The following is a 26,018-nucleotide window of genomic DNA, read 5'->3' on the forward strand; positions in this document are numbered from 1 at the left end:
AATTTATTCAGTACTCAACAAATATTTATAGCGTATGTCAAAATAACTCAAGAGAAGATTAAAACCTGTTTCTTAGTTTACATATTGACAAATTAACAAAAAATATTAAACACCTGTAGAGTAATTAAAAGTAAAGATATATGAACGTTTAAAATGGATGTCTAATTTATATAAAAGTAACCTTAATAGGAATTACACTGCAAATTATTATGTTGATAGAATTGCTGGATATATATTTTAATAAGATTTAAATGAACGAATAATATATGGTACCTATAACAGTAATAGCACTGACAATAATTATTTCAAACGATCCTCGTGGTTTTAGGCACGTTGCATTTTTTGATACTGTCTGCTTTTAAAAGTCGTACCTATAACTTGATGTTTTCGTATTACTTCATCATTTTATCATCATTTCAGCCTATTGCAGTCCACTGCTGGACATAGGACCCCACAAGTTCGCGCCATCAATGGCGCGGACGCATGAGTGTTGCCCATAGTCTCCACGCTGGGCAGGCCGCAAGGCTTGCTTTGTCGCACCGAAGACGCTGCTGCCCGTCTTCGGCCTGTGTATTTCAAAACCAGCAGTTGGATGGCTATCCCGCCATCGGTCGGCTTTATAAGTTCCAGGGTGGTAGTGGAACGGTATTATCCCTTAGTCGCCTCATACGAAACCCACGGGAAGAGAGGGGGTCGTGTTACTTAGATACTGCAAATTTTTCTCATAATAAACAAGAATAAGTTACTAAGATTTAGTAGCTTCAAAGTTTAGTATTAAGAATCAAAAAAAATATCTTTATAATATTGATTTAGATATTACAAGTACACTGTAACTACCTACATTAGATAAGTAAAAGATTTAAAGATTAAAAAAAGATCTTAGTATATAGGTGCCATAAATATTGCCATCTTTATTTCATATACTCTTCGAACATTTTGTGTTATTTTTAATGTTTTTGGTTTTAAATAGTATATATAATAACATATAATATAATTTAATACTTCTCGCTTTTACGTCTTTATAAATGCTTGTTTGTATATTAAAATTGATCTATCAAACAAGTCTTACACTATTATGTGCTTTTAAGTAATTTTCGTTAGATACCTACCACTTATATCTAAGAACGAAACATTGCGATAATCGCATACTTTGTGATAATTTGCTGCCTTATTATTTAATTTTATTATTAATTCAGTGAAACCTAAGTTCTTGTCTGATATGTCGTTTTATAACAGCTGTGCAATAACTAAATTATTCTGGAATTTACAGCTTTTTATTGTTAGCAGGTATAAAATAACTTTAAAGGTTCCAATACCAAATAATAAAAACAATAAAAATATCAAGAATATATTATCACAGATAGCTTCCTAATGCGTAAAAATGTAAGGAATGATGGATGACGCGTGCCGCGGTGGCGGCACTCACGTCTTAAGACTTAACATTCTAAACATAGCTATAGATTAACTTTATCTGCGTTTCAGTTTAGCAAATAATATTTTACCTTGTATAAAAATTAATAATGATAAGATTTATCATAGTATTGATTTCAAACCTTTATAAATATATATATGATTTTTATTTCCTTTTTTATTAAATACCTATTGAAAAAATAGCTACCAAAAAATTTCTTGTTGCGATGTGTGAGTGACGCACTCTATTTCGGAACCTGAATCTACGTAAACGTGTCTTAAACTATAAAAACAGTACCAAAAATTTGTACAATATTAAAATTACAAATGTTAATACAAAGTATACAAAACCAGTTTCCCATGACCGTGTTTTGGCTTTATATAGAACTAGCTGACTCCGCAAACGTTTTGCCAGATATGATATTAACCCCCCTTAATCCCCCCCTTTTATAACATAGCTCTATGAAAAATTGATGTTGGCCGATTCTCAGACCTAACCGATATGCACACAAAATTTCATAAAAAATAGTCCAGCCGTTTCGGAAGAGTATCGTAACTAACATTGTGACACGAGAATTTTATATATAAGATTTTTCACTGAATTTTGTTCAATCACAATAAAAGATAGCCCATGTCACTCCTAAATAGTGTCGCTTTCTGTTAGTGAAAGAATTTTCGTGATCGGATCAGTATTTGCGAAGATTACCCCCTACAAACAACAAAGTTAGAAACTTTACCTCTTTATAATATTAGTATAGATGTAAATACTTCTGGTCTTTATATTGGGGAAGACTGTAAATATAATATGAGGCTACTGGTCATAGTACTCGTAGTAGATAATCGAACTAAGAAAAGGCAATTGTAATAAGTTTTCACACACTTTAAAGATTAGATATTGTTAATTATAAATATACACGTACCTTCAATTTAATTCAATGAAAAAAATGTATAAGAAATTTTATAGTTATAACAATGTATTTTATCTATTACGCTTGTTTCACAGGGATACAAGTTTTTAGTAATATATTTAAGCTTCAATTTTATTAGATTATACAGTTTAAAGTGAATCATAAAGTCGTAGGTACTAGTTACTAGTTAACCCACTACGATGCGGTTGGCAGCGGTCGGCACTAATGACCTCGAAGGACGTGTGTCTGGTCGTACTCACAATGCGCCGCAGTTGCGTATCCGCATACCGTTTGACCGACCGCGCGGCTAATTATTGATTAGAACACGTACTACTTTAAATGGAATTATTTACATTTAATAACTCGCTAAGCAGATGTTGCGTAATGGAAACATGAAATTATCATCATATTATTTGTTTTGTTTAATTCATTTTATCATCATTGCTCTTCACCTTACTGTCACGATGTCACTGCGTATATTTTTATTGAATATGGTAAGTATTCCAATATTTAGGTAGGTATAGCCTAACAAACAAAATGAAAGGAAATGATGTAATACTACGCTCTTACTATGACTATATTTCTCATATTGATTTTTTTGTTATGTAAGTGTACACGTCTCACTTATTCTAGTTTTTGATAGATACAGAACAACAAGCTTGCCAAATAGCGTTCAGTGACCCGTTCAGGAAACTATAGCATTCCACGGCCCACTCGCTCGATGAGCGATAGACCGAGGGCTTCTAAATAAATAATACGGCCCACTGGCTTTAGATAATCTACTATCTTCCAACGAAACATGCACCGGCAAGATTTTAAAACGATACGGAGAGCAAATTAAATAAACGGTACACGAGGCATAGTCATGTGCATAAAATGAATATAAGAAAAAATTAAATACTTCATAATTTTTTCATACTTCCATATACGAGAGTACTTACTCATCTGCTAAAAAATTCATAGCGTACCGCAAAGCAGTACTTTGCGGAAGATCATCATTAAAAACCACAAGTTATGTGATTTTCTAAAGAATTCCACTGCAAATGCGAAGTCACTCAAACCACATTTGCCTACCCATTAGCGCACTGTTTCTAATTAATGCTTAGCTCTCTATAAACCTGTATCATAGTCCGGCTAACAATTAAATTAACCTTTTGTCCTATACTTAAACCATTTAATTAAAATTTAAGATAAATGGAAGCAATACCGACATCAGTAACCTGTTTCTAAACGAAGCCCACAATAAAATAATTTGTTAATCATATTACTAATAATAGAAGGAAATTTTATAATCATTATGAGGGAACGTGGTACGAGGGTAGAATACGCAACAAGATGTTTTGTAATATAACACGGTTTTACACAAAAAATTGTTTTAACGCTTTTAGCTACGTCGTGTTCGTCTTTTTGACTTCTATCGAAAACGTTAAAACAGAATTGAACTTTAGCGCGAAAAATTACTGATATTAATTTAATTACTTTTAAGTAAAATGTTCAAGTATCATTGATAATCTTATGTATATGTCACTCGTATTCTTTATATTATTCGTATTCATAAACCTATTTCAAAAATTGTATATCAATTTGTGTTAATGTCTTATATTAATACTCTATGACTTTACGGGGTATTGACAGTCACAATCTTTTTAATTTTTTTTTTTTTTTACTTTTAATACATCGAAATTACCTCCGTGTAACGATTACAAATTTTAATCAATTTACAATAACAAAAATTACTGCTATTCGTACTTGCTAACAAATTTTTTAATTTTTTAAATTTAAATATCTACTTCACGTTGTTGTTATAAATATATCTGAGTATAAAATAAAATTAAAAATTTACTATAATTAGACATACCTTATGGAGGCTTGCTTCTTTTCCATACGTATTTTTTTTAAACAGAAACCCACTCGTAGTCTTATTTATTATATTATTTTGGTTATTAAAGGCTATAACCAGGGTCATGCTCCCACATAGAACATTATCTGTCTATTACTCATAAGGTCACAATAAATTTAGGAGTCTTGACACCCATCCCGTAATCAAATAAAATCTATCGCCTACATAAAATTATTTTTAATTTTTAATCATATTTTATTCGTGTCATTTATAAATTGCATCATTTTATAAAGATCCGCCAAAAAAATAGAAAATTGTAAGACGAAAAGTTGCACAATTATCGTGATTTTTTTACTAACAAACGTGTTTTCTATTTGATTCAGAGCTGTAATTCTTAATTTAACTGAAATAGAATTAATTATCCACGTGGATTGTTTACTTTTTAAATGTCGTTATAATAGCTTTCTTTGTTCCATTTAAAAGTATTTGACTGGTTTCTTAATATAATTTTTTCAACATTTAATTAAATCAAAATGAAGCAACACAATACAAATATTGTTTATTGTTCACCGAAGTCCAAATTAAACAATAGAACAATAACAAAAATATATAAATTCATTAAACAGCGATCTCTTTTAGAGCAAAGGACATAAAGTGAATAAAGCATTAAGGAGATCACAAAATATATATATATATATATTGTGAGTGTGTATATTTATATATATACCATAATAGGCTTGCGTTTGACCACTATTTGACCTGATGATAAGTAAAATGCGGTATAAGATGGAGCACGCTTACCTAGAAGTAACCTTCACTCGCGACTTAAAGATCCCCAGGTTATAGTTTTCCGGAAACACACTGAAATAGTGATTAAATATAACAAAATATACTAAAATATGCATATATATACAAAAATAAACAAAATAAATACCAAGTCTTAAAATAAATATTAAGTTCCTTCTTATTTCAAATAAACAACCAATTGAGAACGAAATAGTCAATTTTATTTTTATTGTTGTCAATTCTCATTTCAATTTAGTACAGTACAAACTCGTGAATTTCGCTTGATTCGTAACAAGAGCAAAAGCAAAGTGTGTCGCGTGCGCAGACAAAGATGCTCGTCTGCCAATCATTCCGTTAATTGGAGAGAATCATCGCTATAGAAAGTCCGAGCGGAGCGGGTTGGCGCTAACAGTTCAGTGTCAACGATCACGAGAGTACCACAAAGAGATGAAACTTAGATAAAAATAGACAAATATCGAGAATAAAGATTAAAATAAATGTTAAATTAATAGTCTGGTGAAGTACGCCATAATATGTAAACATAATTCAAATTCTGTAAACATTTTTTTTTTATACTAGGGAATCACCTACTCGGTTCTTCGCTTATGTGTACTACACTAAATGTGGATCATGAAAACTATGCGTAAGTATAACATATTAAAGACCTGGATGACCTGAATTACGTATTGATGAAATATGAATAATATTTTTCAATCTTACCGACATAATAATAAAAAAAATAAGAACTGGTTATTATAACTGGAAAAAATAATCGGACTGGAGACACATTTGGACTCGAATCGGGATCTTCTGGTTTCGTGACCGTCCGATTTCTCACCTGAGCTGTTATAGCCATGTAGAATTTCCATTGTAGATGGTGCGAAATTTACCTTCGCATGCTATTGTAGCAGTTTTTTATTGCCTGAAAATACCGCTTAAACGACATTTTCTAAAAATGAATCCTAGCTAGCACACTTTATCGCCCCGAAACCCCTGAAGACCCCTGAAATTTCATGAAATTATTGGAGCCGTTAATTACTCATTTAAAGATATTAAATATATGTTTACCTATTTTTTTTCTTCAATCATTTGCACGTTATCTGTAAATCAATACATGATGAAATGTTGCATATTAGATAAGAATTATGATATAAATATATATCCGCAAAACAGCAATGAGGTGATGTGTATCTCGGAATATTTTTTCCGTAACAGCAGAGGGTGCGTGTGTCTTATCTGTCACATATAAAAGTTAAAAAAAGTTATTTTACTTAATTACGCTAAATATAAATATTTAAAATTAATTCCTTCGTAGGTCTACGAAGAAGACAACAAAATTACATGTTGGTATAATAAAAGTATGTATTCGATTCACAAATATTGTGTACGATGTCGTGGATTGTTGATAACAACAATATCAATTAGAATATTTACTAACAAGAGACTAGCAGCACGGTTTTATTATTGTATCCTAACGTAGCTATCCTATCGACAAAACGAAAACACCGTAAGGATAGATTTGATTAAAATTTATATCTCTAATAAACTTTCTCCGCTGCTTAAACGATTGCGGAAACCGTATACTTTACGTTTCTATGTTAAACATACAAATAAACTAATGTTATCTTGATCGTAAAATTATAAGAATAAAGTGTTTATGAAAGCAAAACAACAAGATACAGATACAATGTACAGAGAACTATTAATTTCTCTGGCATCAGCGTGATTTCATTTATTATAATTACTTAGTTAATTCACATTTCACTACATAATATAATTAAAAAAAAATTCATTAGCTTATACGTTCTTAGCAAATACGTTCATATTTATGTCCAAAATGACTTAGAATTATCGTTGAATTAATTATAGAGTTACTTAAAACGTCACATATTTTTTACAAAAAACAAAAGGCTCTATAAAATATACGTTGACTGGTACACATTTGAATATTTACTTAGACATTACGGCTACCGGTATAAAACCATATTTGTATGCATTTTAATTATGTCTGCATTATACGCGCACCTGTTAAAGATCTTAATATGGTGTAGTATCAATGTATGCTAATCGTACCACATTGCGTCATAGAATCTATTCGTTATCGTGAAAGGCGCGTGGATACATCGCAGTCGTATGAGGTCGTTGAGTCAGTGGCCCTTCCTGCGCTCGCGCATACCATTTTGGGAAGCGTTACGTGAGCGACAGGACGCGAATAGCAAGTCAATGTCAGCCATGTCTACACTCTGACAGTGTTAAGCTGACTGCTACTGATAGTTCGTAATTATACACTTAAGATATTGCTAACAGCTTAAGTTATACATGAAATAAATTTCTTAGTGCACATAAAATAAACAGAACAACATTTATATGCATACAATTTATTCAAAGTGCATTTTAACACTAGTATTTAACAAAATAAACCGCGAAACGTTTAGTTTATGATATCAATATTTTCATATTATTAGTATATTATTAGTGATATTAAAACTTCCACGAACGCCATTACATTTTTAGGTAGACCATAAAAAGGAAAAAACTCTGTCGTCTAGTAGAACAACTATTATCGACCTGTATAACAGCTTAATTATAAATAACCTTGACGCGGGGTAATTGTAAGGCAAATACATACTATTTATGACATTGCCACTTGGAAACGATTGGATATCTCTAATAAATACAAAAAAAAAAACTAAATTTAAGTAGTAGAGTACAAAATATTTTCAATTGTCTAAAAGTAAATAAGAATTATTCATCTACCTCAACTGTTGACACAACAAAACAATATTGACAATTTGACACTCGGGATTTAAAATGATTCATAAAATACCGAATTTACTTCAAAATATTAAATATTTCACACAGAAATCCTTGACTTATCAATAAATAAATATTGTTATGAAATTACCAAGCTCGCGATATTTCCATTGGTTTGGCCTACTGAACTATATATCAGATCTTATCTGCGGTTTCATTTTCTTATTCCTTTTAGTATTTACGATATAAATTCGCTTACATATATATGTATGTTCTAACATAATACCATCAGGCCGTAAACGACTGATTCACTTCTTAATAAATGGAACAAGTATTATTTATTGTAAGCACAATTGTTTGTAATGCTTACTATATACCATTGTTTATCTTAACGATATAAACATTTGTTTATAAATATGAATGAAAACGTAATGTCATCAAACATTAAACACAATGCAAGATTTAAAAATCGTTAGACTTGAAACGCATTGGCGCAACGGTCACAGCACTGGTTTGTGGCTGTTACGCCGGCGGTTGCGGGTTCGATTCCCGCACATGACTAACATTTGTATTAGCCATACAGATGTTTGCCGTGGTCTGGTTGTTTGTGCAGTCCTTGTGGGTCTCCCCACCGTGCCTCGGAGAGCACGTTACGCGTCGGTCCCGGTTTTACTTATCATGTACATCTGATAATGATCGTTACTCATAGTTGATAATATATCCGCCAACCCACATTGGAACAGCGTGATGGATTAAGTTCTGTTATAAGTTTATCCTACATGGAGAAAGAGGCCTATGCCCAGCAGTGGGATATCACAGGCTGAAGCGTGACTTGAAACAGAACATTTGTACATATGTACCTATATTACGTAAAATTAATAAAACAGCATTACTCGCCCACTTAAAACCTACGATTTGCACTTTAAAATTAATAAATAGCAACGCCATTAGTATAATTTATTGATATCATTCTTAAGATAAAATCGAAGATTATACCGTTATTGAAAATTAAAGTCAAAAATTAATTAGAATTAAAATACGGCAAAATTAACTTTAAAAGTACTAAAATATCGTCACACTTGTAATGTAGTATACTATTTTAAGAAAAGTTGACATACTTACTTTAACTGATCTGACTTAAAAATAATGCTGTATTGCATTGGTGCCTACAAACTAATTCACAGCCGTCCTCTCACAGAGTGACACTGCAGGATTAATTTACTATTGCTATTCTTGTTCTTGCATTGCTCGACCAAATTGCTATAAAAACAAACTTAATTTACGAACGAAATTTGATTTTTATTTATCGTCAATATGAGGTAAAGATAAATAATATGTTCTTAAATTATTAACAAATGCAAAATTCTTCTTTGGCTCGATGAGTTTTCTGCGTTGTCTCATTACAATAGCGATGTACGAGATACCGTCGACTGCAGTCAATGAATAGCTTTGGACTGACATTTTCTTTATTATACGACTAGTACAAAATGGAATTACCTCAAACGACGTCGCTTTATATTCACTTTTCGATTTGTCAAAGTCAGACACCATCGCCATCTTTGTCAACTCCATACATAATAAAATGTAAAAATTAAAATAATGGCTGTAAATATTATGCTGCATTTCAATCTTGTCTGATGCATTTGATAAACTTTATTGAACATTTATAAATTCAAGTCGTGAATACTTTGCTCTCTTTTATACCATGACGAAAATAAATTTCATCGCTAATAAAACATGCTGGACGCAATTAAATATTCTTAGTTATTTAAAAATGCAGTCGCTTTGAATGACTCCATAGGTTCGAAATTAAGAGGACATCGTTTAAAACTAATTTATAATAGCTATTTCTTCTTAGTATTTTACATTTAAATTTTAATGTTTTCAAAATTGAAGCAAAAGAACGCAAAAGGATTAGTATAGGTAATGTACCCGAGATATTAATTCTATTACAGTTAAAGGGTTAAAAGCTAAATAAGGGACGTCAAGATTTTTTTATAAAGCCATATTATACTTGTACAACTTGAGACAGGTGTCTAGATCCAATAATTTCTGAGGATGTTGAGTGACATTTTTCAGTCGGTTAATTGTGGAGACGAGCGTTCCCGCATGTAAACTCTAGTTTTTTGACGGACTGCTACAGGAATCCCGCTGACATTCGCACACCTGTCTCAGCCACATACCACTCACAAAATAATTGTATTTGATTCTTGCATTCCCTTGCTCCTTCAGTTTTGTTCTCACGGTTAGTACTCGCATGTACCTACTTAAAATAACACGATCCTTACTTTTTATCGACTTGGTTGTTAGCGAAGTTGTTATTTTTTTGGACTTTTGCCAAAGTTTATATGCATTTAATTTTGTAATAAATTTCAATATTATTATTTAAATAAAAATTATAACATCTTTCATTGTCGCCCATATATTACTTTTTTAGGAGAAATAAGTACTTACTTGTAAAACTTCGTAAAAAATATTATATCATCACTCTGAATGTCTGTCTGTCTATTAATATGACTGCTACATAGAATAGAATATACGCGTAGACTTTATAAAACATGCAACACTTTAATATTACTGTACTAGTTGCTTCAAGTACAGCATTTGTGTCAGACATGATAGTGTGAATGCAAATTTTGTCAACAACAGTAAATAAGTTTTCCTCCCCTGAAATATTAGTTATACGGATATAGTTATACGTATATAGTTATATTACATGTATTATTATTGTATATTATATGCTACACATTATACACTACTGTGTGGCTACGGTAGTAAAGAATATAGCCACCCCCTCTCTACCCGTGGGTGTCGTAAGAGGCGACTAAGGGATAACACAGTTCCACTACCACCTTGGAACTTACAAAGCCGACCGATGGCGGGATAACCATCCAACTACTGGCTTTGAAATACACAGGCCGAAGACGGGCAGCAGCGTTTTCGGTGCGACAAAGCCAGCCCTGCGGTCACCAACCCGCCTGCCCAGCGTGGTGACTATGGGCAAAACACAGGAGTTCACGCCCTTTTTGGCGTGAACTTATGGAGGCCTGTGTCCAGCAGTGGACTGTGATCGGTTGAAATGATATTATATGTAATAGATTTAAAAAAAAAAAAAAACAAATTGTAAATTATTTTCGTTTGAAGCAAATTGCTTTCAAAAGTTTTAAATCTACATAAGTTACATAACATAATCTATGTTGTACTTTCTCACTACACTTAATACAAATAGTGGATTGTAATGCTCAAAATACTACAGCAATATAATAAAATTATAACTACACTGATAACTAATCTAAATGAATGGATATAAATATAGGTATATTTAAAGATAAATGTTTAATATTTATGAGTGCAATGCCGGCTCTGTACGAGGTGGACAATGACGGATGTGAGTCGATCTTTATTCGTTACATTTGCCTTGTTTTCATTATCTCAGTAAGTCATCTGACGTTTGATTCCACGTTTGTTTACGCGCCTTGCGTGCTAATAATATTGCAAAGTCATTAAGACATAATTCGTTATGTTGGCAAACTGAATCTGAGTGGAAATCTTATGCTATGCAATAACTCAATAGTTTTATAATCATACTGACGTAAGGAAATAAAAAAAAAAAATGATATTTAAGAAGATCAGTTCCTATTTTACGTAACAATGTTACTGTTTCCGTAACTAAATATAGAAGTGAAGCAAATGATACTTTCTTTAGTTTTGTTTCCGATGAAATTGTACAATAATCAATACCATACAAGTGCATTACTTTTGTATTTTTTTTTGTATTAAATAAATTATCGATACATTATTATAATAAAATAATGATTACAATACTCAATTGTATAGTTACATATGTGGTGTACAAACATCTACAAACATTAGTATTTTATTTTATTAATGAACATTGGAGTAAGCCTTATCATTATACAAGCCTAATAGTGAATAGACGAAGCTAAAATATAGTAAAAAAGCTAATATGGTAGTTAATTAAACGCTAGTCTTATTTACTATCGTAGGTACATTGCAACGTTGCATAGGTTATCAGGCGAATCGAAGATATACTTATCTATCTGTAAATTAAGTCCGTCGCCGCAACGCATTTCTTACTCATCCTGTTTATAAATTGATTAACCAACCTTAGATCTTAGTCTTAGTTCAGCAAAGAAGATAATTATGATTTATTTCGTGATACAGCACTAATTACCTTGCTGTTGGCGGTCCACTTTCGTAATATTGGTAATTCATTTAGGCTTGTAAACTGTACTACACCTCGCCTTGTACCTTGCTACAATTTACCAAATATTCTAATAATTGTATTTGCTCGCAAACGAAAAAAACGGACTTTTTTTTAAATATACGACTTTTTTTAAAATATGACTTTGTTTAAATAGATGAGCTACTTTGATAGAGTCGTTCAGCATGATACATTTCGTGATGCGTAAGCACGGCTATAACTTACAATATAAACATTCTACGAGATAACTGTGTTTGCAGTCAAACGAAAAAAAACTGACTTCAATTATATCGACAAGTAATACAACGTAGGTAGACGAAAATTTTGTCAAGTAAATACGCATTATCAAAGAATACTCAAAAAGTTGTCATCAGATCTCGATGAAATTTAAACGTGACCACATGATAAACATCACCTTTCGATTAAATTAAAAATCATCAAAATCGGTACAACCAGTAAAAAGTTATGCGGTATAATACAACGTAGGTCGACAAAAAAATTGTCGAGTAAAACGCATTATTAGATATAACTCGAAAAGTAGTTATTACATCTCAAATAAATTTTAATGGGACCAAATGTCACACACCACCTTTCGATTAAAAAAAATTGTCAAAATCGGTTCACCCAGTCAAAGTTCTGAAGTAACATAGGTACATAAAAAAAAACATACAGTCGAATTGAGAACCTCCTCCTTTTTGGAAGGCGGTTAAAAACAGTACCAAATATTGCCATGATAAGGAGTTTATTTAACAACATGGTAAAGTTTTATATCTTTATTGTATTTTAGTAAAAAAATATATTAGGGCCTATCTATGATTCTGTGTATCTCGAAATAGCTTTCTTATTCTCAGGTAATTTTAGGAACAAAGGAGAACCTTTTTTTAATGTATGTCTACCTTGAACTGTATCTCAATTCATTTTTTTAACTGCTAAATTGGACTTGTACAAATAGATAGATAACTGTTCTTATGAAGACTACCACTTGAATTTTCAGCTTTGATATTATTAAAAACATAAATTCCTTGACATCGATTAAATTTCTTTCCAAGCGTTTTTGTTTTTTTTTTTATCAATATTTGTTTTGTTTTCATAACGATTTTCGTAATATAAGGTTAAATCGGGCCGAAAATTAGAGCTCGTTTGTTTGTATAAATACGTATTAACTAGCTCATTGGGACGGTGAAGCAACCTGCGCCTGGCACTGCCAGTAGAACTATAATAATACCAAACAGCGTTTTGTTTGATGAATTTTGCGTGTCTTTTTTTGTAAATATGTTCATAGTATCATAAGTATTTTACGTATTATACTTATATATACTGTAACTATACATATTATACGTGTATATTGTTAGTTTGTTGTACACGTATTATACGTTGGATTTAAAATACCGACTTCTGTCTCATACATTACGTGTATGACGTAGGAAGCCTTTCGTATTTTCAAGTATTATTACCATATACGCCGACATACCGGAGCAAGGTTAATACTCTGTTGCACACTATCAAATGTACATGTTTATAATGTAATTACTTGCATATCACAAAAATATGTAATTTTAACAGCTTTTATTCTATCATCTCGAACATTTTAACCGACTTCAAAAAAGGAGGAGGTTACTCAATTCGATCGTATATGTGTATATATATATATATATAGTTATATAAGGGAAAAAAACCGACATCAATTACATGGACAAGTAATACAACGTAAGTAGACGAACAAAATCAACAAACGCACTAGTCGTCCCTACGATATTCGATAGTTTTCATCGATTTCTCTGGAATTCCATCATCAGATCCTGGTTTCCTTATTATGGTACCACACCTGGGATATCCCCTTTCCAAAAAAAAGAATTATCAAATCGGTTTATAAACGATGAAGTTATTTTCGAATATAATATACATATACATATATATATATATATATATATATATATATATATATATATATATATATATATATATATATACGGTCGAATTGAGTAACCTCCTCCTTTTTTGAAGTCAGTTAATAAAGTATTACGTAATTCTTTATTTTTTGAAACGTTTTTGTCAATTCGATTTTCAAAAGTAAATCGCTACTTTGAAACCAATTTGTGCATATAATGTTAGAAGTTACGCTTTTTATTTTGTTTTGTGTTCTGTTAGTTATGCGTCTGTATGCAGTAAAAAAATTTATCACTTTATTTTGTCTACAAACAATAGTCGTGCAAATACCTCTAACAAAATAAAAACACAGATGTTGTAACAAATTAAAATAGTATTCGCATTGTAAAACTGCGTATCTAATTGTAGTAATTTGTAAAGCTTTATAACTATATTAAGACAATGAATTAAGTTCCGGAAATTATAAGGATACCCATTAGTTCTTTTTTTTATATAATTGTATACACATACTAGCTGACTCGGCAAACGTTGTCTTGCCGCTAAACGCTATTTTAAAATAGGGGTTGGTTAGGGGGAAGGGTGAAAATTTAGGGCTGTATGTATGTTTCGATGCTAAATCATAATAAAATAAAAAATAAATAATTTCTCTAAAAATTAAAAAAAATTGGGGTGGACTATCCTTTACATTTAGGGGGATGAAAAATAGATGTTTTTCGATTCTCAGACCTACCCAATACGCACACAAAATTTCATGAGAATCGGTCAAGCCGTTTCGGAGGAGTTTAACTACAAACACCGCGACACGAGAATTTTATATATTAGAATGTATAAAATTTCAACTAACAATTTCCTCCTATTACGATTTTTCTATTACTTATAAATCAAGATATTACAAAACATTAACATATAATTATGTTGAATAGCAACTTTTGTAATGAAAAAAAAAAAATCTTCGTTACTTGTCCTAGTTTACATGAATATTAATAAATCGTGAAGATACGATAAATAATGTTTCGTATCAAATATTGTACGCAGAAATTGGTTAATTTGTTCAGGTACCGTCATGCGTACAGGTTGTACATAATGTAATTCATCATTTAATAATTATTACTTACACAACTCAACATTGTTACTATTTTGTGCGAGTGCTAGAATCATTATTAAATATATATATATATATATATATATCTAAAATAAACCAACGAACAATTTTTTTGCTCTTGAAAAGTATATAATTACAATAAAGTGTTTTGCTCATTTTTATTGCATAAAATTAAGTATTTTACTCAGGTTAAATTTAAAAAAGTATTTCATTTTCCGTTTAATACACAAACGGATGCGATACCGTATTTAGTAAAATATACATTTGTTAAAAAGATTTAAAACTCATAAGAGCAAATACTCGACGTCAATATAGAGATTAGCTTACATTAAAGTATTCTTCATCTATTCAGGTCCATTTAAAATTCAAGAAGATTTTAAGCATCTTTACGCTTTCCAATTCCTAATAATTAATTTATCTATAGCTAAATCTTAACTATAATTGTAGATTGTTGTATATTTGAACGTTAAACTGCTTTTCAAAATTAATATCCACAATGTTACAAGAGTACGCCTAAAGTTCACCTATTAATAACTGTGTATTAAAATATCTGTATTCAATACCACATGAGTGCATTGATTCGTGGCCCACAGTATCTAAATACAGCGAGTGGTTTAGTGGAAAGGGAATGAATGGATGCACTTGTCGTATGCGGCTTCGCTTATCACGGTATCGCCCATGTAGTGTAATGTACATAGGCGCGGCGTGATAGCGTAGCCGAATTCGTAACATAATTCTTTCGCTGTAGCATTTTTTTATTCAGCTGCAATGTTTACATGTGAAGGTAGCACAGCGCCTTCGTGTCGGTTGTAGGTGTCGAGGCGAACGGCGGCCCGTTCGTCTGTCCGTCAGTCGCGCCGCGCACACCGAGGTCTCCGCTCCTCTCACCGAACGCTATTCTTCACGTCCGCAGCCGCCCTTATCAAAACATTCCCGCATTGGGATCGATCTGTACGTCTCTACGCTATCCGCGATAACGTGTACGACCCAAGGGTGACGTTGCGGCTCCAGTGCCCCGTTCAGTGTTGTGACTTATGCCTTGTGATTATCAGTTATCGGATTAATGTTTACAATTTTTGTTTTGATACGTCGCATTACAAGCACTACCGTAAGTACATTGACGATAACTTCATTCACCACTTTAAATTTTATTTTATTTATTATAAGAAATACGTTTACAGTTGAAAGAAAAATATAGTATTCTATGATGTATTTGCAGTTTAAAATATATAAATTTTAAATTACACTCATTAGTTTTAATCTAATTCGTAGAAAGTGAAATCACCGCGCACTCTCCATTGTAAAGAATTAAATTAAATTATTTATATTTCACAAAAACCTTGTACTTACATGATCAAATAAAATAGTTTGAATGAGAGAACAAAATTACTGACTGGAATACAAATACTACATATACCAGACTACATACCAGACAATCAAAGTAATAATGTAAAATCAAGGCACAAAGTTAATCTATATGTCTAAAAATTATAAACCTTATTTAATTTCATCGTGAAAAATTGTTGAAACAAAAAATACGAAATTCAATGAGTATACTTTTTACTTTACTTAATACTCGATAAGCCGTAATCATTAATGGAAATAATGTTCCTAAAGGAATTGAATAAGACATAAGATATTGTATGAAAGAGTTATTCTTATGACGCTGACGCATTAAAATATACTTTCTAGCTTTTGTTTGGAAATAATTGAGAGCGGTTATTTAGCATTTTAGAAATTTTCACCATAAATTAAATTATTATAACATGGCATATTAACAGCTTGTAATAAAATAACAACGTGTTACCAATATCACTACGACGCGCGTAGTAAATAAAGCAAAAGCAATCAAGTGTTACTGTAATAATTTCTTACTTTGACCATGATTCTTAAATTTCCGTGTTAAGATAAAGGTTACGTATTTGTTCCTGTTACCGTAACAAATTCATTTTATTAAGGACTATTTATGGAAAAAAATAAAAGTTTTAAAAGGTATCGTAACCCTTTGTAGTCTAGTAGAGACAAAAGTGACATCCGTGAAGCAGCAAAGGCATAAAAAAAACGTGTATATTTTTACACACAAACGCAAACATTAAGAGAGTTACCGAAAAGGGATGAGCAGATGTGTATGAAACGAGCTGGTTTCAGACGTTATTTGCTTTGTTTACTCGTTTTCGTGCTAAATCAGGAACAGCACCAAAAGGTTTCGAAGAAGTAAAGGATACATAATTAACTAGCAGACTAGCAATTAAGAAACAAAGTTAAGCGATGTATGTTGGCTCTACGTGTGATGCCTTTAATATACATTCTTAAATTACACATACACATCTACACATTATTGACCATGGATATTTTACATTTTATATATGTCTCATTTTTATTGGAACTGTGTTTTACTCTACCTCAACTCAACTTTGTCTACCTTAACTATTTAACTTAAATAATGTAAAATCCAACATTGGCTTTTTGTTTGGATGCTCTGTATTAGCTTAAGAAACATAAAATGTAGCTGTGGATTTTTGTACAAATAAATAAATAAATATGCGTAAAAATGTAACATTTTTATAAAATTAATATCATGAAAATGTACAAAGAATGTCATTATCCTAATACTTTTACCCTTTAAATTATACTTATTACAAGAACTACCACGTGATAGCCCTTTTATCAAAGAACTCCTAACGACTTTGTCTGTCTATACTTTATAATAAACTACTACGTCGATTATCCTACCGAGAGTCTCAAGTTTCTGAACACGATGGGGTTTTTATACAAAGTCTACGTACGGAAGCCTAATGATATGAAATAATGACAAACCTAATGATTCCCGCGGTCCCGTTATATGATGACTACTGGATGTTAAGATAAATAAGTTTTTTGTTAATATGACGATTCCAGTTTCACTTCGAATTATGTTTATGTAAAAAATCAAAGTATTCAAGAGCCTGTTAATGAAAAATATTTTTGTTTTGGTTCTGATATTATCAGAAATTTACATAAAGGATATATAAATACTACATAACTTTAAATAATAATTCAGAATGCTATATAAGAATCTCGCTTAGTTTTAAATGGAACAAATGTCTTGGCAAAAGTATTATCTGCGCAGAATGGAGCACATTAAGAGCGCCCGCAATAGCCAGCACTGCGAGGACGCATATGCGCATATGCGACCTGGATGCCACTCGACCATCGCACGAAATAATCCGGTCACTACATCAACGCGGTTGTTATTAAGCATAACTGACCAACATTCTTGCTACTTAATTCTATTACTCATTGAGATAATTATTAAATTAATGTATGTATTTACAAACCTTCTTCCTACTCATTACTATTACTATTTTAACTATGTAGGTACATTTATTTGAAAATTTTACAAAATTTTCTATTTGAATAAAGCTGTTTTTGATTTGGATTTTGGTTTTATACAACTAGGTCGGCAAACAAGCGTAAAGCTTACCTGATGGTACGCGATCACCGTAGCTTATAGACGCCTGCAACGCGTGTTGCCGACCCTATCCCCAATAGCTCTGACCCAGGAGCTCTGTTCACCTTAATCACCAACAGGAACATAACGCTGCTTGAAAGCAGTATTATTTTAATCTTCTGTAAGGTCTAGGTACTACCCCAGTCGGGCTGCTCCATATTTTGAGGAGGAAATTTCCTGCTGTGCCCTACCTCAGTTATCGCTCATATCTTTAGCAGAACACAAAAGTAACCCCAAATAACAATATAATTAGCAAGAAAATGTTAGTTTTGTGTATATATTGGTTACGTATTGGTTACCTAATAGGCTCTTGAACTAGTAACATTACCTAACAAAACTTGTGATAACGTCAATGCGCTTTAAGTTTACTAGAAAAGTGATGGATTTTTAAAACTCTTAATACTCATGACTCTATTAAAAGTAACTACTTTGATATTTCATAATTATAATTAAAATGTTGTTAATCATTTTTAATAGATAAAAAAGAATCCTATAAGGATATTACTTTTGGGTTTGACCGTGAGATTTATATCGATTTCCTAACTATAAAGCTCATTTATAGCGACAAGAAAATTAAATAAACATTGATTCCTTTCGAGCTTTTATCAACTTAGCTGGAACTGGATGATTTATTTAACTAAGAGTATATCTCTAGTAATCATCATTTTTCATACATATTTCAGTTCGGTCGCCCAGCCAAATGTCAAGCATGCCGTAAGGAACTTCGTTCCAAAAAGTACTGATAAGATATCGCTTCGCTTCGGCCTGTAATATCCCGCTGCTAGGCACAGGCCTCTTTGCCCATGTAGGAGAAGGATCAAAGCTTAATCCACCACGCTGCTACAATGCGAGTTAGCGAATATATTCCTACTATGAGTAACGATCGCTATCAGGTGTACATGCTAACAACCGGGACCGATGGCTTAAAATGGTCTTCGAGACGGGGTGGGGTTACCCAAACACCCAGACCACGGCAAACATCTGCATGTCCAATACAAATGTTTGTCATCTGCGGAGATCAAACCCGCAACCGCTAGCGCAACAGCCACAAACCAGTGATGTGACCGTTGCGCTAGCGCGTCGTCAACTGATAAGATATATTTAACTACAAATCCAATATCTATAATGTTTTACTTTTAGAATTACTGCATTTTTCTACACTACGAGTATATATACATAACGCCTTGATATTGTTCTATTATACTTTCTACATGTAACAGAATTATATAATTGTTTTTGTTGAATGTATGCATATATAGATACATTCAAAAAATAAAAAGAAATCCATTAATTTTTAATTTAAAAATCGATAACATACATATTTGAGCACACACTTGACCGTATTATGGCTAAGACATGTGGCTAGAAATACGTATTAAGTGCAAATGCTTATCAGTGTAATAATTTGCAAAACCAGTACGATACATTGTTGCGAATATAATTTCATAAAATTTATTGACATTCATACTGGACTCTTCATTCTTAATCTGGAATTTTAACGAACCCTACAAAATATAACTGTTTTTATGAAAATAATTTTAGATTTTATAATGTGACGGAATTGATACATATAGAAGAATATCGATTTATAAACATTACGAAATCGAAATCTTATACTGCTATTAATGTAGAAATAATTATAAGCAATAATCTTTACCTTCAACTATCACAGTCGTGTTGTGAAGGTGAAGCATATTGATGATTCCTAATTCATAAACACATTTTAATATATATATATATATATTTATATATATATATATATATATATATATATATATATATATATATATATATATACGTGTGTGTGTGTGTGTGTGTGTGTGTCTGTGTAATATTAAATAAAAAAAATTGTCAATTTCAAAGTTTAACCGTCCGAAACTATTGCTATCGCTAAAGTATTGCATCTGCATTGCAAATTACCGTTTCGTTACTTAATAACTGAATCATCTCTATTATAAAATTTCTCTCTTGTATACGATTGTAAAAATTGCTTATTGAGTGACGTTATAAATCTTTTATTGACAAAAATGTATCTGATTTTGTTAATATGTATATTTTTGTGCTAGCAGTTGCGGGTTCGATCCCCGCACATGACAAACATTTATTTGTATTGGCCATACAAATGTTTGCCGTGATCTGGGTGTTTGTGCAGTCCTTGTGGGTCTCCTCACCCTTCTTCGGAGAGCACGTTAAGCCATCGATCCTGGTTGTTATCATGTACACCTGATAGCGATCGTTACTCCTAGTAGGGAATATATCCACCAACCCGCATTGGAGCAGCGTGATGGATTAGGCTCTGATCCTTCTCCTAAATGGGGAAAGAGGTCTATGCCCAGCAGTTAGATATTACAGGCTGAAGTATTTTTAAAGTAATGTTCAAATAATGTTTTCTCCCTTTTTTACGCCAACTTATGTTTTAGAAACTTAAAACTAAAAATAATTGTCTATGTTTTGTTTTATGTAAATTTCAACCTATGTTATTTTCATATTTTGATAATTTAATGACGAACATTTGATACAGTAAACAAAATCATTGGGTTAGCTCTTGGTGTCTTTCAATGACAAACTTTCTTACCTTAACTCATCCGTTTTATCGCATTTCGATAAGTGTTCGCCACCGAGTCTTATCGGGTTAAGACGGCCGCTTGCACCTTCGATCAGTTTAATACATTTTATGGCTTTTCACGTTTCCTGCCCGCTGGCGTAAGGTTTATGTTTTCCCTATTTCCAAAAAGCCTACCATAAGCCGATATATCTCCTTAGAACTATATCCATTTTTATTAACCGACTTCAAAAAAGGAGGAAGTTACTCAATTCGACCGTATATATTTTAATGTACGTTCGGGCATAACTTCGTCGTTTATGAACCGATTTTGATAATTCTTTTTTTTTGTTTGTTGGAAAGGAGATATTCCAGGTGTGGTACCGTGATAAGGAAACCAAGGTCTGATGATGGGATCCCAGAGAAATCGAAGGAAACCTTTTAAAATCCGCATAACTTTTTACTGGGTGTACTGATTTTGATGATTTTTAATTTAATAGAAAGCTGATGTTTATCATGCGGTCACATTTAAATTTCATCGAGATCTGATTACAACTTTCGGAGTAATCTTTGATAATGCGTATTTACTTGACTATTTTTTCGTCAACCTACGTTGTATTATTTGTCGATTAATTGAAGTCGGTTTTTTTCGTTTGCCAGCAAACACAATTATTCAAAATCATAAGTTTGTGTTTCATCATTACAGCCTATACAGTCCACTGCTGGACATAGGCCTCCACAAGTTCGTGCCAAAAATGGCGTAAACTCATGTGTTTTGCCCATAGTCACCACGCTGGGCAGGCGGGTTGGTGACCGCAGGGCTGGCTTTGTCGCACCGAAGTTTGTGTTTACAAAAAACTAAAATCATATAATATATTTTCAAACTTTCATTTGTATTACGTCTCATTTATTTCACCCTATTACCATTTGTAATATGTGCCATCATGATTCACTACCACGTAACTCATTGACTCTACATTAGCTGGAATTACAACAGCTCTGATTCGATTCGCTCTCGGGATGGATATTTGTATTTGTACAAATATTTCTTTACGGTTTGAGTGTCTGTCCTTGTGGGTCACCCCATAGTCCCTCGGAGAACACGATAAACCGTCGTTACCGGTTGTCATCATAAATACCTGATAGCGATCGTTACTCATAGTAGGGAACATATCCACCAACACGCAGTAGAGCAGTGTTGTGGATTAAGCTCCCAGATGCCCAGAAGTGGAATGTTACAGGCTGAATGCGAAATTACCACATCATTATAGATACTTTTATTAATCGTTTAAAAAACATTCTTTTAATAAACAAAAAAATTTACATCGACATATTCCTATTCGTTGATTAAACTGGTATAAGTAGTACTGATATTAACTTAATTTAAATAATTGTCTGTGTTTTATTTTATGTCTTCGTAAATTAAATCACATTTGTTGTAATCGTCCTTAATTGTAATGGCTTCCCATTCATCATATTATAATAGTCGTGTAATTTATTTTTTATTTTTTAATTTTGTCCAATGCCCTTGAGCATCTTAAAAAAATTTAAGTATCTCTATCAAAATAGTCATCTTTCCTGTTTTTTTTTTTTTCTTTGCCTTGTCTCTAATTCCTTCAATATTAAAGCTGTTCATGTCAATTTATTAAATTACTAGCTGTGCTTGCGACTTCGTCCGCGTACAATAGTGACTTTACATGTAAAATATTAGTAAAAACCACATCTAAATCGGATAAGTCGTTTCTGAGATTAGCGTGCACAAACGCACAGACAAACAGACAAAAATTCTGAAAATCATTGTTTTAGGTGCTATTTGCAATAGTATTTGATCCCAATAGTATTATATAGGTCCCAATAATATTTTGTCTCATATATCTTAAATGTGCAGACAGCGACCCGTTACATTTTTATTATATGTATGATTACGACAATATAAATAAACAACAGAAGTGGCATTTACAATATTATATTAGATTATATACGTACAACTAATCATGAGTAACATTTAAAGCACGAAATAACGAGTAATTACTAATTTATCGGCAATCACACTGACCACATCTTACTAAAAAATAAAAATATCACTTACATTCTTGCTCCTGTCGTTGTGGGAGGCGGCTGTATATTTTCATTTTTATTACCATCTCGATATCAATTAGCAGTTAAACAGTACTTAAGTCAGTATTCATAAGTCACTCGATTTACATTAAAAGTGTATAAATTCCACTTAATTCTGCTATCTTTAAAAATTCTTTTAATTACTTCGCATAATGAGGCGCTGTGAACGAGATACGTACGAGCATAATATGATGTTTTAAAAAAAAAAACATATTGTGAACATCGGACTGGTTTCGTGTAACTCCGGAAGCAAACAGGTTCTACGGAGTTAAAACACATGAGTATTAATTGGAGATTTAATTTGACTAATGAAAAATGATCTTATACCGAATGTCATCGACCGCCAATCTATTATTTTTAGTATCTATTACGTAGATCAAGTAACATAGCTTTCACTTAATAGGTACTAGTTATAATTGTGGCATCACGCAACTTTTAGGTAACACTGTGAGGCCGATAATTTCTGTACTTGTTACGGCGAAGATTCATTTAATTGAAATGTTTAACGTCCATCAGCCAATTTGTTGACAACAGAACAATAAAATAGGTAATAATTGACTTGTCCAACCTTGTCTTTACGAAAATAGACTATAAACTAGAATATTACGAATCGGATTCAGCAGTAAATATTCACCTGGAGAAATATTTACTTAAAGACACGCAACAAGTTTCGTCAAAAATCAAAATAAGTCCAGTAGCACATAGAAAAAAGTTATACGCATAAGAAATTTATTAATTATTTTAAATAATTAGTCATTAAAGTTAATGTTTTTAGAACGCAATCATTAATTTTAAAACTTTTTGAGATATAAATTAAAAATATATTAATACTACGGTTTTACAAAAATATATTTATAATTCTGTATTATATTTGTATTCTATTTGTCTCGTATAAATCAAGTGAAAAAAAAAATGTTACCGGTGTCTATTTGTACATAATATTATAAACAAATAAATTTACAGCTACATTAAACTGAATCCATATTTAGTAATTAATAGGCTTTTATTATATAAATTTATTTCATAAAAAAGTATGTTGAAGTAATCATATAACACAAAAAGACCGTTACTATGATATTCTATATGTGTGATCGAACAGACGATAATTATTGACAGTATACGAGACGGCAGGGTCTTAAATGTCTAATTGAATGACTCGTACAAATAATTGTGTAAGCGAATAACAAATCTGCAAACGTAACGCCTTCTATAATTAATTTATATTTTTATAATTTATTTATTACTAGCTGACCCCACAAACGTTGTTTTGCCATATATCTCATTAACTCCCTTAATCCCCCCTTTTAACTTAGGGGTATGAAAAATACTTAGATGTTGGCCGATTCTTAGACCTACCCGATATGCACACAAAATTTCATAAATAACATATTTCTTATATTTAACACAAAAATAGTGAAATCAACTAAAAATTATAAAAATCATTGTTAATGATACATTTAAAATTAAAAATACATTATAATGTTATACAGCTTCATTTTTTAATGTTCATCATAAAACTTTGAAATAAAAGTGAAAATTTCTCTATAATTAACAAGCAATTAAAAAGGGTTTAAAATCTTTTAAGAATCATTCATTCCGTGGCCGTGATGCGTAACGAACGGCTTAAGATAATTGCTATAATCGCTGGATTCTTCTCCTCACACCGCACATGTGAAACTAATAACCGCGACCGACGCGAGTTCCGGATGAATCTCAAACGTGATCTGATCTACTAGCATTGTAAAACTAAATTGCATTTTCATTCGATGATTTAAATCATACTACTAATTTAAAATGTCTCACGTATGTACGAGATTAATGTTATCAAAATGACTTATTTAAATTAATCAGCTAATGTTATGTATGATTCTGTATAAATTATGAACCGATTAAAGTACAGTTTCGTGACAGGAAATAGTTAGAGATATCGCAGACGACGGTCGTATTTGTTTTATTACTAGTAATTAAAGTTCCAGCTGCGTCAGAATTCGAATTACCTACTTGGGATTGGGCGTAGTCAGTTTGCTTCACATATAAGATATAAAAATATCTAATATAATCAGCATTCACGATCACTAGTAAGACACGGTCTCAAGTCCTTTAGTGAAAGAATCATAGTGTTTGATAAAAGTACCAAGGTTACAACAAGAAAAATAAAAAACGCTTAAATCAGGCCTGCTGCGTGTTCAAGTGCAATTTGTTTCATTTTCTTTGTCCGTTTGTAGAAAGGAGCTATTGTATTGAGTGCTTTATCAAATTATTTTTCTAGTAGATCGTAAAAGTCTTATCTAATGAGTAGGTGGAAGCACTCGCGAAGGGCATTCCTTGTCAATGGTGTCCGCCTACGATGCGCGTGCGCCGCCCGCCTACACTCTTATAAATTGTTCTCTTAACAGCACTCACGACAAATTGCCTGTGTAATAACTATGATAGCCGTTTCATTATAATAAGACTGCTTTCTTCTTACTTGCAATGCAGGTAAAACTGCGTGAGCGTTTGCGTTACTTATATAAATGTTACTTACTTCGTTAAGGGTTTTAATAAATAAATTTAATAAGCTAAGTGCGATAAAGATTTTACGACATCTATGATATTTATATTAAACATATTAACACGTTTATGGACACTGTTCCTGTCAACTTTTATGTTATAGTAAAACTGTAAATATAAATCAAAATAACAACCTGATAAGAATAATTTAAGCCAGCAACGTACTCGTATCGTATCTACTGCAACTTTTTCTCAGAAAAAAAGGATTAGACAATATTTAAAAAACATGATGCGGCAAAACATCATATATGTCCATATAACATGCTTAAGGAATTGGCAGGCTACGATGACAATAATTTTTACACTACAATGTTACATAACTTCACATGACATGCAATTACAATAATGGTTCTTAACAGCATGTACGCTACTATGATAAACTAAAATGATCATCATTCTTTTCAAT

General features: G+C 31.8%; 1 protein-coding gene across 1 annotated transcript in view; it reads left to right on the forward strand.

The window, feature by feature from the left end:
* Positions 1-2,758: 2,758 nt before the first annotated feature.
* LOC123656996 overlaps positions 2,759-26,018 on the forward strand; it is a 38,323-nt gene continuing 15,063 nt past the window's right edge. The window contains exons 1-2 of the mRNA XM_045592603.1: positions 2,759-2,812; positions 15,697-16,020. The gene's annotated coding sequence lies outside the window, so the exon portion shown is untranslated. The remainder of the gene's footprint in view (positions 2,813-15,696; positions 16,021-26,018) is intronic.

The sequence above is a fragment of the Melitaea cinxia genome, chromosome 1 (genome assembly GCF_905220565.1).
Source record: "Melitaea cinxia chromosome 1, ilMelCinx1.1, whole genome shotgun sequence".
Taxonomy (NCBI): domain Eukaryota; kingdom Metazoa; phylum Arthropoda; class Insecta; order Lepidoptera; family Nymphalidae; genus Melitaea; species Melitaea cinxia.